Here is a 17461-nt window from a genome sequence, read left to right on the forward strand (position 1 = left end):
TCGGATCAATTTCCTCTCATGAAACCTTTGAGAAAACACACTCAAATAATCTAAATGAGTAAATCTTTGGCCCTCTCAGCCTGCACCACCTCAGACATAGAGCCTGGTTCCAGTTTATTGCTGAACCCATTGATCTGTGTACAGTTCATTTATCATTCATGAAAAGAGCCAGTGATCTTCACAGTATATTAGAAGAAACAACTCAGATCATCTGTCAACGGCCCTCTTATTTCTGTTTCCCTCTCCATGGGGATTTCATCTTCTTCGATTTTTCTTGAATTAAAATGTTGCTAAGCAACACAGTGAGGAGCACTGATGGCAGAGACATGCCAGTCTATCACACTGGTTAAATGGCTCAAGATTTTAGTGGAGGATTTTAGATTTTTTTTTTAATGTTTCTGTAGCATAATTATGTAATCTAAACCAACCTTGCATCACCTCTCAATTTTTCAGAATAGGTAAATAACATTTTGCCACGCGCTGTTCCCTGACATTTGTCAGCAGTGTAGCGCAGAGTTTAGTTAACACACTTCACTGACCACAAGTCAGGTGGTTAACTATAAATTTTTTTAATGTCCTTAAGCAATTACAATCTCCGTTGACAAGCACTCAACAGATAACAATTCCAAACATACATGAACAAGCAAGCAGTATTGGCAAAGCACACAACAATTAACATGCAAAAAGGGGGATGGGTGAGAGTGGGATGTGTACTTTCAGTTTTCCATGAATCACCGAGTAATGGAGTCTGCTGATTCCCCTAAGGCATGTTACTAGCCAGAATTCTTTGAGTGAGGGCCGTAACCAATATTCCCAGGCAAGAAGGGAGATTTCTAGATATTGTTAGGGAGCATAATATGACCTGATGTTTGTTGGTTTCAGTCCAGCTGAGAGGGGATCCCACTCAGTAGTGGTCTCTGTGCTGTTTTATACTCTGCTAGGGTCTGGTCTCTGCTGATATTGTTACTTAATCACCACGGTGCACGCTGCTTCTGCTAAATGGGGTTAGTCCGATAAGCTGTGCTAGGCTTGTCTCATGGATGAGGAAGGAAAGCCTCCCCTGGGTCCTACAGGAGGTAGTTGCACTTCTTTATTTAAGCCTAGAGGCACGAAACCATATCTGTGAGTGTTATTTTGTGGTTCAGTTTCACCATAGCACTGCTTTGTGTTGTATAATCAAGGCACGCATTTGCCACTAATCCACCAAGTTGGTGCTGGGCCAGGCTCTTGACATTAGCTAGGCTGAGACTGGGAGGGCAGAATCAAGCTCCCCAGAGAAGCAACCACCACAGGCCATGCACCAAGAGGGTGAACAGGAAGACTAGGCAGAAAACCGCTACCAGACCTTTGCCTGGTCCTGTTTCTCCTCCTTTCACCCAATTATGCTTTTCCCCTTCTTCAGCGTGCCTTTTGAGGAGGGTCCCACACATTTTAGTGCAGGAGGGTTTGAGACATCACCTTCAGATAAACTAGTGCTCTGTGCCATTTCAGGAAATTCCTTCTAGCATTCACAGAACCAGACTATAACAGATTTATATGTGGGAAGCAGTCAGATGATTAGTGAAATTAGAAGTATGGGTCGTGGGGAAAGGCAGAAGACAACTGAGCCATAAACTTACTACACAAAGGAAAGTTTCACTGCTCAATTACCTGTGGAGATATTTTTGTAAAGCCTACCAAAAATTGGACAGAAGGATTTCGGTGATTTTTTAACCTCTGCTATGCTTGGAAATAAAATTGTTCCCACATAGGAACTGCTAATATTAGCTTTCCTGAAAAATGATCACATAAGCCCATGAGGAATTAAATTCCTTATGAAAACTGACTAACTTTTGAATCCTCTGGGATCTACACAATTGGGTTCCAAATTTTGCCATAATTAGCTCTCCTTTAGGCTCTACAATAGGACTAGTTTATCAGAATATCTGCTATTTTGGCTCTTTTGCCTCCAATCACTACAAAGATAAAATCTTTGTTTAAATCCGTGGAAATCCTGAATAATAACTTTAAGCTGGGGAGAAAGAATTAAGGCTTGTGACAGTTGGCAAGGAAAAACAACAATACCCTGGGTTGGCTCCCAGAATGTGAAGAAAGATGCATTTGTTTCACTTGGATTACATTTTTAATTTAAAGCATAAATTGATGAAGGTGTGATGGCAAAAATTTTTTTAGTTGTACAGTACAGATGCTAAATAAAACACTTGAAACTCATGAAAAACTGAAGTTAAGATTGCACAAAAGCATATTATGTACCCAAACCAATTATGATTTCTCAAAGAAGCCTATAAATGAAATTGAATTCCTGTCTCATTAGTGAAATAGTGTGAGTTGTGCATCCTTCCAATGAAACTCTCCCAAATCTTCATTTTTTTAGCTGTCACATGCAGACACAAAGTAAAAAAGCATGTTATTAAGGAATATTTCTAAATAATAAACTACATGTAACAAGATGCAAATACTTCATTTAAAATGGATTAAAATATCACTGAAAACTACATTTCAGTTCCCCAATCCTCCCATTAAATGTCAAGTTATAGTCCCCTCCTGCGAGGAACTAGAATTATTTTTAAAGTTTATAAAGATCCTTTCACTATGGCAGAAGATTTTTTGACTGTGCAGTGACACTTCCATTTGGTCCAGATACCAAATATCTGGACTACAAAAACTCTGATTTCAGGCATGTGAAACATGCATCTAAATCTCATATTGGCTTTTTTTCCTTCTAAATTATTCAAAAGTCACTACAAAAAATGGATATCAAAATACAAACAAGGAAAATAAAACAGAAGAGCAAAGAGTGTCTAGGATCAGAAGTAAATACTAATGCAGTCAATTCTAATATAATGTGAAGCAGAGGATATTCTGGAATGCATGTGCGTGATGGTATGAGTTAAACTGTTTGCATGAAAGATTAAAGAAGATGAAGTTATTTCAGATAGTGACAACTGGCAATGTGAAAGTCATGGAATATTAAAGAACGGAGTCTAAATTGGGCATTTGATTTTTGACTACGTAGCAATGTTGATGTTTACTCTAAAACTTGGTAGCTTCAGGAACAAGGGATTACATAGGTACATTCCGACACATATCTCAGATTTTTACATTAAAAATTTTTCATTTTTCCCCTTGTATTACTGGGAGAAGGCACTTTCCTAGCTCTTAAGAAAAGGCACACTGTGGGGAGACTGTTGTCCACACATATGTTCACTCCTATAGAGTTTTAGCAAAATAATCTGGTATTAAATGTGGAGGTTGGCGGCCCTCCTGCTGCAGGAGGGTTGGAGCTTGATCATCCTTGAGGTCTCTTCCAATCCAAGCCATTCTATGATTCTATGATTCTATGATATTGCAAGTTCTCAGGTTAATCTACATAGTAGCCTAGTTCAATGTTGGATGACAGAGCAACTGGTCATTTCCTATTTCAGATGACGCAGTTTGCCTCTGAGTAGGAACGTGATGTCAAGCACAGCACACAGTATGGCAGGGGTACTATCTGACGCAGAAATGCAGAATGCCTTCTGCTTTTATTTATCTTGCAGGTGCTGCTTATTCATTTTTCAAAGCATATTTGTTGATACATCATGAGCACGCCCAGTGGCAGAAGATAAAGAAAGGCAAAATCAAAGTGACATTGAGTAACTCTACGTATCAAGCTTTGATGCAGAAGCATATTGTTTGAAAATATTTGGTGTACAGCAGGTCTGTCAATTAGAGCTAATTATATTTCTCTGATCAGGAAGAATGCAATCTTGTTTTAGGCGGGTTTCTTTGAAATGTATGACTTTTATATAACTTCATTATAGGAAAATACTTCTCCCAAATTACTTTTTTGCTGGGCTGCTCAGCTATTGACTTTAAATTGTCTGCGTTGAGTAGTTCTCTCTGCTTTGATAATTAACTTTTGATCATTACTGAATTTAGCAGCTCTTGTCAGATGTGTTCATAGCCATCCTCCTCAAACTATTTCAGTGTTCAGCGCCTTTAATCTTTGAACAAAATGATTTCATTGAGCCCCCATCAGCTTTGCTACTCAGTTAATAATTCCTCTTTCTCATCTTCACGACTAAGTTTGATTTGTTTTAGACTTGATGCAAGCTTTTGATTATTAATTTAAGATATTTCAAAGACAAATATATTATAAAAGTTATTTTCTACCTTAGATTCCTAGGCTTTACAAGTAAGAAACTGGTTCTAACTCCACATTATTTCTGAAACTTAATGTATTAAAAGTACTATCTTGAAATAGAGTAGGCAGGATTCTCCTAAATCATGATAAATGTACACTGAGAAGGAAAAGATGATGCAAAAGAGTGGCATGAAATTGGGCTGGCATAATGTAACATTCAATAGGTGTTAAGAGAATTACATCATGGGACTTTTGTTAACTTAGAGCTTGAAAATGTGCGTTAAAATAATTTAGGATGACTAGAAAATAGAAGCAAGAATGAACTAGACAATCATTGCACTGTAATTCATGATTTCCTTTCCTCCTCCCCCCCCCCCCAATTATGATTTTCCTTTAAGACCTTATTTCAACAGTTGACTGTAGTAATGAATAAGAAAAAAAGATGCTGAAGAACACATAAAAAGCAGTAAGATACAAAGGATCATTCATTGGAGAGACTTTGCCTGGAGATGTTCTTCTATGACTTTTATAACTGTGAAAGACTAACCCCAACCCCGTGAAAGACTTCTACTCCATATTTCTTCTTTATATGTTACATTACTCTCGATTTTGGTAGGACTTGTTCAAGAATTATTTGCACTGTGCTTTATTTGTGTAGCGTGAATACACCCACAAACTTATTTCATTAGCAGATATTTAAGCATGATACAAAAGAGCTAACACAGGAACAATGTCTGGCTGCTTCTAGGTTGTGCACAAGAACCACAGAAGGGGAAAAATGACACTTTTTCTTCATGACTGTCAGTCACCAGACTGACTTTTGAAAAGAAAGAACCAGAAAAAGTAGTCCAGTCAGTACATGTTTCCTGCATCACAAAGGCCTGAGAAGAATAAAGCCACAAGAGGCCAGCTCAAAAATATCAGTGCAAAATAATTGGAATTGTTGAAGGTAAACTAGATTTTCAGAAAAGCTTTAAAGGGGAAATGTCTGCTCTCCAAAGAAAATTAATATTTCCATTGCAGAGTTGAAAATCCAGTATTTGAAGCATTTGATTTTACAGAAGTGAAGTTTGAAAATGTCAGTATTTTTTAAGAATGCCTCCTTACAGTCGTGATTCAGAAGTACTGATAGCCACCTGAGAAGGCAATTGCTGAGCCTTGAAGAGTCTCTTCGCCTGAGACAGATGGCACTTCAAGCCATTGAATCGTGAGAGCAGGAGACAGGCCTCCATGCTTTAATTTTTTTTCTAGAGCTGTTGCAAACCTAATTTGCATTCACCTCCTAGTTTCTAACCAGTTCTGTATTTCCAGATGAATATCTAAGCAACTCAACACATATTTATATTCCACCATGCTGTTCTATCTTGTGGGTCAAGAAGAGACACCTCACAGACTCAGCTCAACAATCCAATAAAAACAAAGACACTCTTCAAATTTGTTGATTTGTAGCAGACTGTAGATTATCACTTGTCTTGGATATTATACTATGCACTTTTATTTGTACAGAATATGTCATCTATGATCCTGACTGCTCTGTATTGTGCACTGATTCTGTAATGACACGATTAGTTCTGTCTATGACTTCCTGTGCTTGTAGCAAACTAAACATCTAGAACTGTGCTGGGAAACATGAACCTGAACGTGAGGACTGAAGAATTAATATGTATTGGTGCATGCATAAATGTGCGGCTTGTTCTTCTTTACTTTTTTTCTTTTTTCTTTACTTCATTGGTTACACTCTCCTCTATTTGTCCCCTAATGTCAACAGAGGAGATTGTATTTCCTTCTTGCTAATTGTCTCTGACATGAAGTTAGCAACCTCATATTTGAAATTCTATGCGTGATGTTCTAGGTCAACTCCACCTTGAGGACAAAAAGCGCAATATTATCATATGTAGGACCAAAAACAATGATGAAGATACTTTCCTCATTATATTTTTAGAAAATGAGTACACTTCCTTCAAAAGCAAAACACATAGGATGGTTCATTTGAGATTCATTGTTTGAAATAACAAGTCATCGTGCATATTATCTCTGTACATCAGCACTGTTCGTTGGACTCTTGTTGTGTCTTAATTACAGAGAACATTTCATCACTGCTTTTGGCAATTTAGTAATCTTCATGGCTTTACCAAGAGACACTCAAGAATACTTAGGGTAAAATTTTACCAGTAGGAAATTTAATTTCAGCTGGCACAGCAGAGGCCAGGTAAAATGAAAAAGAGTTTAAGTGAGCAAGTCTAAAACAGTTGTCTCTGTGTTAGGAGTTAACTGCATCCATGAAGAGAACTGCTTTTAATTGAGAAACACTGTATTTGGGCATCTGTCAGTATTTTTCCCCAAATCTGTTTACATCATGCCAGTGGTCAAAACCAAACTAAGTGTGTAATTAAAAATGTGACCAATTCCCATCCTTGACAGACAATTCCATATTAAGAAAAGCCTGGACTTAAGAATCATTGTATCTTGACGGTAGAAGTGAAACAGTATTTACATTTCCAAAAATGTTTTTGAAGAAAATTGCTAAGTGTACAAATTTTTACTCTTTCATAAAAAAAAAAAAAAAAAAAAAAAAAAGACATTATAAATTCTATCAAGTCAATTTCTGTAGGACTATATTCTAAAGCATTTTCAAGTTCCTTTACAGATGCGAATTAACTCTCAGAACATCTCATGAAACCCAGTACATTTAAATGGTCTCACAACACCAATTTGGTCACTGTTGAGTGCTGAGGTACAGAACAGAGCTCCTTACTAAAGAGATGCTTGATTTTTCGTAAGAATTGTTCTATCTGAACCAAGTTGGAAAAATTATGATAAACAGGACTGGTTGGAGACCGGTGGTAGAAATCATCTGGGCAAACTTAACTCCCACAGGTCCAGGGACCCTGATGGGAGGCATCCACGAGTGCTAGGCAGCACTCCATCAATCATGATGCAGAATGGGAATGGTACCTGAGGACTGGAAGAAGGCCACTGTCACTTCAGTCTTCAAAAATGGCGAAAAGGAGGACCTGGGAAACTATAGATCTGTCAGCCTCATCTCCATCACAGAAAAGGTGATAGAATAGCTCACCCTGGAGGCTACCTTTAAGCATGTGGAGGATAAGAGAGGTGATCAGGGGCAGTTCACATGACTTCACTACAGGAAAATCATGCTTAGCCAATCTGATTAGTCTTCTGAGACAGAATGACAGAAACTCTGGGGAGACAAGTGGATGTCGTCTACCTGGATTTCACCAAGGCTTTCAATACTGTCTCCCACGACACCCTCACACCTGAAACTGTTCAGCCTGGAGAAGACTGAGAGGCGATCTTATTAATTTGTACAAATATCTTAAGGAAGGGCATCAATGGGATGGGCCAGGCTGTTTTTTGTGGTGCCTGGCAACAGGACAAGAGGCCATGGGCTCAAGTCAAACACAAGAAGTTCTATCTGCACATGAGAGAAACTTCTTCATTGTGTGACTGAGCACTGGAATAGGCTGCACAGAAAGGCAGTGGAGTTTCCTTCTCTGGAGATATTAAAAACCTGCCTGGATGTGATCCTGGGCAATGTGTTTTAGGTGATCCTGCCTGAAGCAGAGAGGTTGATCTAGATGAAGCCAAGTAGTCTCTTCCAACCTCTACCATTCTACGATTCTGCAATTCTGAGAAGTACTTCTTTAAGAAAAAAAAATGATCTGAATTGAAATTCTAGTTATACACAACATTTCTTAGTAAATAAGTTGTTACAAATTCATTACAAAAACCCAGGCTTAGCAGATGACTAATCCTACCTTGAAAATGTAAAATATTTAGCTGGGAATAAAATGTAGTATTGTATTCTTATTTACTGATGGGTTCTCTTCAAATGTGTGTTTGATTCAATATCCCAGAAGTCTAATAAAACAAAAAATTCATTACTTGCTGGGCTTACTCTACACCCGTGTATGTTATCATTACATGATAAAGTATCTTAAGAATGACAAAGATACAGAAAAAATGGTCAAGAAAAATTTACAAGAGAAGCAAAAAAATAAGTCTTCTCAAAAATTTCCTAATGAAAGAAGGAGAAAAATAAATAAATTCAAATAATGTCTTGGAACTTCATTGTGCAGGTGCAGACACTCCCTACAATTGCTGTATTCCTTGGTTGTCCAGGTCTAACAGAATGAGTAAAATTATTTGTATCTATCTCGATCTCTGAGACTTATCTGAACAAGTGCTGATGTTTTGAAGCCTCATAATGAAATGTACTTTTGGTGTGCATCTAATTGCTACTTTCGCAGCTTTTGTGTGTGTTATAACTTTCTTCGCCAAAATGGAAAGGAAGTTAGGCAAGTGTCTCTGAAACAGCCCCTCTACTTCAGTTCCTTTACAGTTTATACCTTTAGATTCTTTACAGTGGCAAAGTTCTTTAACTCATTCCTCCAGGATTCCAATCTATCCTAAGTTTTGTCCCTACTCTTAATGAAGGAAGAGTTTCCCAGATTTGAGAAGCAAAAGGGCTGAGTCAAAGAGTACCAGCACTGGTGGTGCTGGAAAGGTGTGTAATGATGTTGCTATTGTTCATTTGTTCGTGCTGTTTGTTTTTTTCTCCTATACAGGATTTTAAGGATTTTAGTTTATACTGAACATGAAATTTACCCTGAATATTAAATCAAATAGGCAGTAGAAGTAAACACACATAAAATAACTCTTTGCTACCCGTGGTCTGGTTTACCATATTGCTCAAATGACTTTGCCAAGTAGCACAACTCTGAAAATTACACATATTGTATTGCCATGAAGAGTGGTAGCTTTGTAAAGCACACATGTTCTGTGGGAGAGAAGCAGGCCCAAGCCTGCAGTGTCACACTGTGCTTCTTCAAGCCTGCCCCTACATGTGAGTAGGAGGTCTGTTCTTGGAAGATTCATCCTGATGGTACAAAATGAAGTACCTCCAACCCCAACAAACCTTTCAGTGGCAGATGCATTCATCGTAAGAAAAATTAGGGTGTTTAGTTCTCATTACCATTCTCCTCCTGGAACTCCTCCAGAGGAAATCAACTTTCAGTTCCTCTTCCCTTATTCTAGCTGACAAGTTAATTACTGGATTTATCACGCCCTTTTCATCACCTACTTCTACACTTGTTCTGGCCACCTATGAGTCCCTCTGTCGAGATATTTGCAGCCCCCCAGCCTTAAGCGAACACTAGCGCTACATTCTACTAGTGTGAAAAACTCCAAAGAGTTCAGATTTTGAGGTTCACATACATAGTCGTCTGGGCTTTTACATAAGAGCAATGCTGCAGATGGCCAGTATAGAAAAGCCAGACAATTTCTTTACCAAAATGGTTTGCAGAGCATGCATAATAAAAAATCACACTCTCCTTTTGAGGAGAAATAGAAGATAAATGTTTCCTGTGTGGTTGGATTAATGAGTGTTGAGCACCTAGACGGCCCACAGATACCACAGACCTCAGATTTATTTTTATAGGACAGTACAGTCAAGTCTGGCTTTTCCTTAACAACAACAATATTGCTGTCAATCAATTATCTCAGCTGTTGCTGCCTTTGCTTTCTGCCAAAACAATGCAAGACTTTTGCATAAGTGGCATGTGTATGCCAAAGGACTTGGGGAAATGTATTTTTCTCCGTGCTAATAATAAAGCCTCCTTTATAAAAACATATGTGCACAGGCATGCGTGCACACACAGTGTACGTGATCCATCCTGAGGACTGAAGGCTGTACCTCCCTCCTCCCTCCTTTTCCCAAAAAGCTGGCAGATCTCCAATGTATGGGCCTTATAGCTCTGCTCAGGAAAAAAACGGTCTTTCCACCTCTATTTAATTAGTGATAAAGGCACCAGGTCTGTGTCTAAAGCTTTTTCTTGAGGTGAATGATTTCTAGTGGCACGGCTGACAGTTTGGCTGCTTCAGGCTAGTGGCATGAAAAACTAAACCTATGAAATGCAAATGCTTAAGAGAGCGCTGAGGGGCCTGCCTATTTGTGGGAATGCGAGGAGAGAAATTCTTGCAGCCGTATTTATCCTTCTTTTCAACAAAGGCATTTCAGTCTTGGCTAGAGCTGCTCACCTTCCAGTATTTTCCTTTTTGCATTATTTTCTCTACTGCGGTAGAAAGTTTTTTAGCATACCAGGCAACCCATGGGAAAGGCAGCTCAGTGGAAGGGATGGGGCTTCTCTAGTTCTTCCAGTGCTGATGCATGCAACTGAGGTAAGACCATGCCTGCCATCTGCAGGGGCAACCTTCTTGTTGTTGATCTACAGATCTGTGCAGTCCACAGCAACCATTCCTCCTGAGGGCTGTATTAATCCCTGTCCCCAGTGAGAGATGACCTCCACAATAACAACATGTGCAGAAACAGTTACACGAGATTCTTTGAGTCTGAAAAAGTGAAAAGCCTTTGATAACACCATACAGTTTAGTGGTGTGCCATGTTCTCTGCTCATAACTACATCAAGTTCACCTCAGATCCCACAGCAGCTGCAGAAAGCTTTTGCTGATAATAAACAAAAACAATGGTAGGAACCTATGTCACCGCTGTGTGAATCAGTACCTTAGACGTCAGCCATCAAATCCCTTATTTCCAAAGACTGGTCTAATGGAAGATGGATAATTCATTTTATGTGGTTGATAGTAGTACACAGCTGTTTCTACTAGTGTTGTGCAGAATAAAATAATTTGAAGGGACTGAGGTAGCAAGAAGAGGCATATCTTCATGAAGGGATTTTTCATAGTTACAGACTGAGAAGAATGACTGCACTATCCTAGTAGCTTCTGTTTTCATTAATGGCTCAATGAAAAACATTTCCCTACAATTACAAAACATGACTGTAGATCTTAAACATTGGAAAGTGGGCTCTTTATCAAAACACACTGCTGTGTCTACAACAGATGCTGCATCACTCTGGGATTTAGACGAAACCTGGTGACAGATAAACTGTTTACATTAAAGACTCTATCAAAGTTATTTTGCACCTAGTTTCATCCTAATCCATCTGATTTTTCCACAGCTTTGACAAGATGACCTCTCTCACTGTGCGTGCAGTATTGATGGCATTACTGAAGAGCTGTTCCTCAGACTTTCTGCTGATAACAAAGTAAATGAAAATGCAGCAAAACCTTGGGGAGTAAACAGCTTGTTCAGGATCCAGCTAAAAAAACGGGATAAATGACCACAGGAAAGGATATCTATTGTTACAATGAAAGTGGTGGCCATATCACTTTAAAACATGTTTGAAGATGAAAGCCGAGTGCATCTTTACATGTCATAGGTTTAAAAACAATTAATTGAATACTTGAAAGCTCAGTATGCATTATAACAATTCAAAGATCAGCTGATTGCCTTTTCAGATTGAGCTACAAAGTCAAACACTTTGTAGATAATTACCTAGTAGTAACATAGCAAAAAATAAAAATGTTTGTGTAAAATATAGAAGGCAGATCAAGGCCATGGAGTATGTCTATGTCTTGTGTTTGTCTTATCACAACAATGTCTCTGTAGTTGGTTATCAGAGGAGTTCAAATAAGATGACAATCATTAAGTGAAGAAGGGGGAAAAAAAAACCCAACACAATAGAAAAGAAAAACATCTCATTTGTTTGCCAAAAATACTATTTACATGAAAACAATGCAGTTAGTATCAAAGTTTCTTTAGTTAAAACGCACACAGATAACTAGTGATGTGCTTTCAATTACGAATGTGTTTCAGGGGTTAACAGGACTATTCCTTAGGCGGAAGAACAAAGAGGAGCTGGTTAAAGAAAACTGAGTACACTACAGCTCTTTATAACACTGTATCCAGACAAAACTCATTTGGATGCCTTTGAGCTCAAAGCGAATTTGAGGTGCTTTAAAGAACAAAAAAAACAAATCCATTTTTTTATCCAAGCTCTTTTAGCTGAACCGAGCTACTAATTGAAAACAATATCTACTCTAAGTTCTGAGTTAGTTTTTTAACGCAGTGATAAAGCCATCTAAAAATCACCACTCTTAGAGAAGAGCATCAACAGCAGCATCTCTGAAATACCTTGTCAGCTAATGTTTTTACCATGAACCTGTGTGTCATCTGCCTTGACAACACCTGTTGTGGGCAACCTAAAAATATTGTGCAAGAGGAACTCTGAATGCAGTATGAGTGCAGTGTTCCTCTCAGTAGAGTTCAAAACGCAGGTGATGCTTAAAAGTAACAATACTTCTCAAACAATATATTAAACATTTATAATATCTGATATTATAAATACATGACATGAAAATCTATTGGGTTGGTCAGTATGCATATTAAAAACCATTCGAGTAGGTCAAATTTTTGACATCTTAAAACTTTAAAGACAGCAATTTTAATAAAGCTGTCAGTGCAATTTTCTTTGTAAAAACATTTGCGACTGATTATGCTGCTTATATTGAAAAAGAAACACAAGGTCTATATCCTCAGATCTTTTATTGAACTGTGAGCACAACATCAATAACTGCTTCTCAGCTGTAAATGAAAATTGATTCCAGATCTAACCTGTCGTTTTCTGTGGGTCTTTAATCCCAAATCACCCACAGTGAAAGACATAAGGATCAGCATTTTGTCTAAGAGACAAAGCATGTGTCATGTGACCAGATCTAAAGTGTCTACACTGAAGGTATTGTGGGATGTGCTTACATGTGTTAGATATAGGTGATAACTGCAGTCTTTCCAAGAGAGGCCCAAAAAATGATGACTGGAGGTTGGGTAACTTCTAGCTTCCTTCACGACCTATAGCTATGATCAGTACAGTCCAAAGATTTACAGATCTGAAGTCAGAAGGGACCCTCGAGGATCATCTCATTGGACCTCCTGCATGCTATAGCCTAAGAACTTCTACTCCAAGCCCACCGCTGCCAGAGCGTGTAGTCACAGAGTCTAAAAAGAGAGGACAACCACGAAGTTTCTTTGCAATGTGCAGCAGTTTGACACTAGGTAGTTTGGATTTCCAGTCACCACTTGCTTGATGAAGCTTCTTAAGCCTTTTGGAGTGCAATTAGAGAGGATAGCCTCTTTTTTTCCTAGCAGAACCAAGAAGACCTAACATTTTCAAATTAAGAAGGGCTCTTCATAACGTAGCCCTTAGGAACCACTTCCATCCTGTTTGAAAAGCTGATGTTGATAAGAGAACAGTGTATTCAGTAACAAAACCACTAATGATATCTAAATAGACTAAATATCTTTCACTAGCTTCAAACTATTAGTTCTCATTTTATCAAAAAATCAGTCTCAGCCTCCTCAGATCAGAATGATCATGGTTTAGGTTTGTCTTCAACACTGAGAAGAGGAAGGAGCTGTATAACAACTGAAAAAATACGAGGTTCATGGGCCCCTAAGTAAGCGCAGTGCAGATCAGAAATGTGTGTGCTCATTTGCAGGGGTGAAAGAACAGGACATGAGAGTTTTGTTTATTGCAGACAAGCTTCTAACAGACTTGCAACAAGACAGATGGACTACTGGTAGTCTCAGAAGACAGGCTGATAGATCACTCTCTACATACCGTAGACATTCACTGAAAGCTGGTATCGAGGTGCATTATATGGATCACTGCCACCACTGCCCCTTCCATGCAAGTATTGAAGAGTCCCAAGCAATTCTCAAGGGACAAATACAAGCCTAGGTCCTAGGACTCCCTACTGACTGCTGTTCTCAAAGAATTTTGGCTTCCATGAGATACTAGTCAAGAGGTTCTGTTTTTTACATGTCATATTTTTATAAATAAAAACAAGTAAATGCTAGCTTGTGCTTCACTTCGGCTACAAGCCTATAGCAGAAAAAAATCAGAGATTGCAATGAGAATGATTCTTTAGAACATTGCTGCATAAATTGTTACAATGGTTTTGAGTTCTAATCTTTCTGTCCCTTCAGAAGATATACGCGTGTACAGCTGTAGTTATTTGCATGCAAAATTTCTATGTTAATGAAAACACATTTTTATAAACCCACATTTTTATAAGCCCAAAGCTGAAAATTCAACATCTTCTAATTTGCATACTGTAATCACCCTCACCTGTCCCTCATGAATAGGTGGATGTTCTGCATATCTTTCGTAAATAATATTTTGCAGACAAAAACTATCTCCATTGCTTTGCTGATGTTTTTGGTGTCTGACCAATGTGCTAGGCCAGCCTTCTTTCCACACCCAGGCCCTTTTCTTTCCTTTAGAGAGTGATGGCAGAAGCTGCTGAAGTGTGAAGGTACAGCCAGTGTAATGCTTGAGTGATGCAGCAGAGCCATACTGTCCAGCTTTGCAAGGCCTTACTCTGGGATGCAGTGTGACAAGAATCTAAAGGACAGACACATACAGTCATGTTTCCAGGAAATCTAAAAACCTGTGGAATTCTTTCCCATAGTGTATATCATATTGCTTACACTTTCTATTTGTAATGCACATACAAACGACACATAGACACGTTTGTGGGCTACATAGGAAAGATAAATTATTCTTGTTAAGTGCAGGAAACTGAAGAAATACGACTGGTGTGCTTACTGTCCAAACAGTTCATTTACTTTTTGCATGATTGGATCCATTCTTGTTTTGAATCTCTAAATATAGATACCATAATCTGCCTCTTTGGAAGACACTTGGGAGATCTGAGGAGATATTAATCAATGCTTATCACTCAGAGTGACATGAAACTCATATTGCCTAACGGAAGAAAACAGAAACAAAAACATTTTCTGTGAACTATAAAATTTTGAGAATAGACGTGAATGCTCCATACTGCAGCTCTCTCATTTTCAGCATACACTGTCAAACATACTGCTGTAAAGTCTTGTAAAGTTTTGGTGCAGTTTGAGGCTTCCTACAGCTTGGGCATAGCTCCACACCTAAGTTGCTGCCTTTGAACTGTGAGCAAGGAAACACTTCTTCCCAGCATAAGCCCTGCCTTTGGCTAAAGGACACTGACAGTATAACAGCAGTGCTTTTAGAGCTGCCAATTTGACGTTATGTGGTGGAGACAAAATGTGGGCTTCCTGCATGGGGTTGATATCAGAGATAACATTGAGTCAGTGTAAATTGTATAAATCTGGAGTAAGCCTGCTGAAATCAGTGGAAAAATCAAAAAAAAAAAAAAAAAAACAAACAAAAAAACAACAACAAAAAAATCCTGCCTGAGGATATTTTACTGTTCCTAAATTTTGCAGATTTCAATGTTGCAATGTCAGCCTATGGGAACATTTGGGCCAACCAACATGCCTTTACAATAGCACGTTGCATCAATGCAGCCTTTTGATTCTTGGCCTTCATGTGAGAATGCCAGTTGTTCTTGGTGCTAATAGTACTGACTTGTATGACTAAGGGGTCAAATGACACTGGAAGGTGCCTTTTGCCTGATATGACTCTAAAGTGTGGGTGTCCAACCTTCTGGCTAGCCTGGGCTGTGCTGAGTGAAGAGGAATTGTCTTGGGCTGCATGTAAAATACAACATAGCTAATGTATAGAAATAACAAAAGTTCTTTTTTTTTTGTGTGCGTGTGTGTATTTTTTATTAAAAAAAATAAATAAAAGGAGGGCAATATAAAGCTAGTGGGATATTTGACCTCGTTTTTGAGAAACTGATGAATAAATTAAATTATTAACTTATAAAACAACACATGCCCAATATTAATAATTAAATAAGAAAATCTACTTGGCTTAATAGTAAAAAGTGTGCCTTCACAGGCGCACACACTTGTAGGTAGGTTGAATCATTGCTGACAATAACCAAGTTTTACTTGCTAAGAGGCAGCAGTCCATGTGTAACACACGTGGGTTTTCATCCGATCAAGTGTGTATGGCAGGCATGAGAGCCAGAGCTGGCACTGCTCTGTGCCCTCTCCTCCACCGTGTTCTGTTGTCTCCTACGCAGTCCACATTCAAGCTATGCATGATCAACTCGTGAAAAATATTGCTAAAAATCACATTGGTAATGCTAAAAGTGTGTGACCTTGTGGGGCCACATTACCGTCTGTCCAGGGCTGCATGCAGGCTGCAGGCCATGTGTTGGACACACGTGCCCTAAAGGATGGATTAGATGGGTTGAAGGAGAGCATTCAGGTAATTTAAAAGTAAATAAGAAAGGAACATCCACTTATGCTTAGCATTTCCCTGCTGAACAGATCAGATCAGATAGCTTACTTTCCTCATTACTACAGATGTTTACACATCTCAGTCTGTAGTAGAGCTGCTCCAAAAGTAATGCCTCCTATTTTATTATGTTGGCCCACAATGTCAGGTAGATGTTGGAGGGATGGCAGCAGAGCCTGAACCTTATTGCCAAACTTTGTTATATTTTGTCACTGTGTGACAGATGGCAGCAGAGGGGTAGTCTGACAGAATGGTGTCTGACATGGAAATACAAATGAAGTAAAGGTGTGACACTGAATTCCTCCATGCAGAAACAAATGGCACCCACTGGCATTCACTTATGCTTGCTGAAAATGTATGGAGACCGAACAGAGGATGTGAACACAGTGAGATCTGTGTGGTGCATTTCAGCAGCGGTGTTAGTAAGAGTGGGACACCTCCACCGGTGCAGGTGTTTGTGAACATGGCCTGTGGGCTGTTGTTCATCTCTAGGAAAAATGCTTAGCTAATGCTGGTGACTATGTTGAGAAATAGTGTTTGGTGGCTGAGAATTTGTTCTATCAAACAATGCTGTTGTGCTCTTTGTATCTATTGTACTTTCCATGGAAATAAATAGGAGGTATTATTTTGAGAGCAACCTACAGATGAATTTAAACCAAAGACTCAGTGTTTCTAATAAGAATGTTGAGAATATGAATTTCACCAGCCTTTTTTTCCCAGTATGACTTGTAAATATTTATAGAGTGGGAAGAACAGAGAATTACATCAGACAGTTTTCTGAAAATTTTTCTTCATTAATGTTCCAAGACATTCAGTTTTGATTTAGATCTACACAATGAAGATGTTACGTCTCACAAACGGGAACTGCTGAATTACTTTCTATGGGACTCCAGCCCTTTTCTCACTTACTGGAGCAAAGCATAAAGACTCAAACTTCATGTGTGCAATCCTACAGATGAATTGCAAAGTGCAAAACAACTCTACAGTCGTGTTAGTGGTCTGATGTGGTCATTTTACACCCACTTCCAAACAGGTCATCAATTTCAGAAATTGAGTGTGAAACAAGTGGAGGTTGTTCCACAGTTAATTTGGTACAATGGATAGGAACTCAGACCACGTTAGTATTCCCAGATGACAACATGCTTGTTCTCTTATTCCAAAATTAGCATTCATTGTTTTGGTTTAGTTTAACCTATTTCACAGTTAATTAAGCAAAACAGCCAAAATGTATTCTTATTTAAGAAGATGTTTCCTCCCACCAGAG

At 38.6% G+C, this 17461-nt stretch overlaps 1 protein-coding gene across 1 annotated transcript in view; it reads right to left on the reverse strand.

Moving 5' to 3' along the window:
• The window catches only part of AFF2 (AF4/FMR2 family member 2), a 343762-nt gene that overhangs the window by 83633 nt on the left and 242668 nt on the right, over window positions 1–17461 (reverse strand). The gene's annotated exons all lie outside the window — the stretch shown is intronic.

Source organism: Lagopus leucura, unplaced genomic scaffold, assembly GCF_019238085.1.
Source record: "Lagopus leucura isolate 7727_CA_CO unplaced genomic scaffold, USGS_WTPT01 Super-Scaffold_100016, whole genome shotgun sequence".
In the NCBI taxonomy this organism is placed as follows: Eukaryota; Metazoa; Chordata; class Aves; order Galliformes; family Phasianidae; genus Lagopus; species Lagopus leucura.